Raw genomic sequence first — 2,416 nt, 5'->3', positions numbered from 1 at the left:
CATGGAACACGTGGCAGTCAAGAGTCAAGCTTACATTTCAGCTGATGTGGCAGTGGCAGAAGGAAATATCAGCATAATGGAGAAAAGGACAAAAGAGAAGGAAGACTTGTTGTTTTGGGAGAAAAAGAGGGGCATTATGGTACTTTTGGAGGAGAAGAAGATAACCTAATATACCAAAAGAATGCTCCAGCCGTAAGCATCAAGCAGCAGCCATTTTTGGCAAAGGAAACCAGTGAGAATATCAGAGAAAACCCCAGGAAGAAATAGAAGAGAGGGTCAAGGAAGAAGGAGGCCAACCCAAGAAACTCAAGCATCATTTGGATTTGTTTTTCTCCTCTTTCTAAACTCTATTGTATTAATTTCTGAGTTGGATTTTAACTGAATATTATGGGCTGCTTTGATTATGAATTAATGTATATGAAATCAGCCATGAACTAATTTCTTGGTGGCTTGAATTGTTGATGAACCCTATGTTATAATCTATCTATTTCTTGCACTTTATTTTAGTAAAATCTCCCTTGATCATTCAAGTGTGCTTAAATTGATTTCTTGTTGTTGTTTGGCCAGCAATGGCAAGTTATTTTAATTATATTTAATGCTGGAAAGGTTGAATGTAATAGGAAAAGCTTGAATGACACAAGTCATAATCTAGGTTAGGTTATGTTAGTAATTAATATAGGGATATGTTAATTACCTTGTGTAACATATGATGAGTGAACTGTGATTGCATTCTTAAATCTCATTTTGCATAGGAATATGTTTAATTAGGTAGAAGAATTAAGGTCATAAAATTTGGGAAAGTTTTATGCGTGTTAAATGAACTTTTTGTTATCCTGGGAGTTTTGCTAGAGTATTGCTGCAGCAACACGTTCGCAATTTGTTCAGGACGAATAATATAGGGGAATTCAACAATTCAAGTCCATTTTGCAATTCATAAATTTCTCTCAATTTTCTTGTTCAGTTCAGTTTTTTTATTTCAGTATTTCTATTTTATTTTAATACTTTGCTTAGTCTATAAACAACCACTTGACTTTTAATTTTCTAAAATTGTTTAGTAATTGTTTTGCTTACTTTTTAATTTGCAATCCCTGTGGAGACGATCTTGAATACTTACTACTTTATTACTTGTTTTGTGACTGTGTACACTTGCACATTTTAATCGAATCAATTCTCACAACAAGTTTTTGGCGCCGTTGCCGGGGATTGAAATTAGAAATTCTTGTAAAATTAATTACTTGCAATTTTTGTTTTTTTCTCTTTTTGAGCTGACTTTGTTTGCTTGCTCTTGTGTTTTCTCAGGTAATTTACTATATGAACGAGCAAGAAGACATTGAATTAGCTCCTATTGACCCCGAGATTGAAAGAACAATTAGAACAAGACTAAGGGAACAACGGGCTCAAAATCGCCTTAATATGGCTGAAGAGGTTGAAGGAGTTGAGGGTGCTAATAATGTCACTAATACAATTGCTATGGCTGATGATAGAGAGAGAGCCATAAGGGAGTACGCTGCCCCCATGTTTAATGAGCTCAATCCGGGCATTGTTAGGCCTGAAATTCAAGCACCCCAATTTGAGTTAAAGCCTGTGATGTTCCAAATGTTGCAAACAGTGGGTCAATTTAGTGGGCTGCCTACTGAGGATCCTCACCTTCATCTTCGTTCATTTTTGGAGGTGAGTGACTCCTTCAAGCTACAAGGAGTGACTGATGAGGCCCTAAGGTTGAAATTGTTCCCTTTCTCTTTGAGGGATCGAGCTAGAGCTTGGCTCAACACTCTTCCTCCCGACTCGGTGACTACATGGAATGAGTTGGCTGAAAAATTCCTGATGAAGTACTTTCCCCCTACCAAAAATGCCAAGTTTCGCAATGAAATCATGTCATTTCAGCAGCTGGAAGATGAATCATTCTGTGAAGCGTGGGAGAGATTCAAGGAATTATTGAGAAAGTGCCCACACCACGGGATCCCACATTGTATACAAATGGAGACTTTCTACAATGGGCTCAATTCTTCCACTCGTATGGTGTTAGACGCTTCAGCCAATGGGGCTATTCTCTCTAAGTCCTATAATGAAGCCTATGAGATTTTGGAGAGGATAGCTAGCAACAATTATCAATGGTCCAATGTTAGAGCCTCAACAAGTCGAAAAGTGGCTGGTTTACTTGAAGTTGATGCATTGACAGCTTTGACAGCTCAAGTTTCTTCAATGACTAACCTTCTCAAGAACATGAGTTTGGGGGGAATGGTACAGCCAGCTGCTATGGGCCAAGTGGCAGATGTTTCTTGTGTTTATTGTGGAGATGGGCACACATTTGACAGCTGTCCATCAAATCCTGCATCAGTTTGTTACTTGGGGAATCAAAATGTGAGCCGTAACAACCCATATTCGAACTCTTACAATCCGGGTTGGAGGAACCATC

At 38.2% G+C, this 2,416-nt stretch overlaps 1 non-coding gene across 1 annotated transcript; it reads right to left on the bottom strand.

The window, feature by feature from the left end:
• Nucleotides 1-1,855: 1,855 nt before the first annotated feature.
• LOC133781126 (small nucleolar RNA R71) lies at nt 1,856-1,961 on the bottom strand. Its single transcript, XR_009869921.1, has one exon. It is a non-coding gene; the product is annotated as a small nucleolar RNA R71 (small nucleolar RNA).
• Between the last annotated feature and the right edge of the window lie 455 nt (nt 1,962-2,416).

Source organism: Humulus lupulus, chromosome 5 (assembly GCF_963169125.1).
Source record: "Humulus lupulus chromosome 5, drHumLupu1.1, whole genome shotgun sequence".
Lineage (NCBI taxonomy): Eukaryota > Viridiplantae > Streptophyta > Magnoliopsida > Rosales > Cannabaceae > Humulus > Humulus lupulus.
Note: the sequence above shows the minus strand (reverse complement) of the source record. Positions and strands in the feature narration are given on the sequence as shown.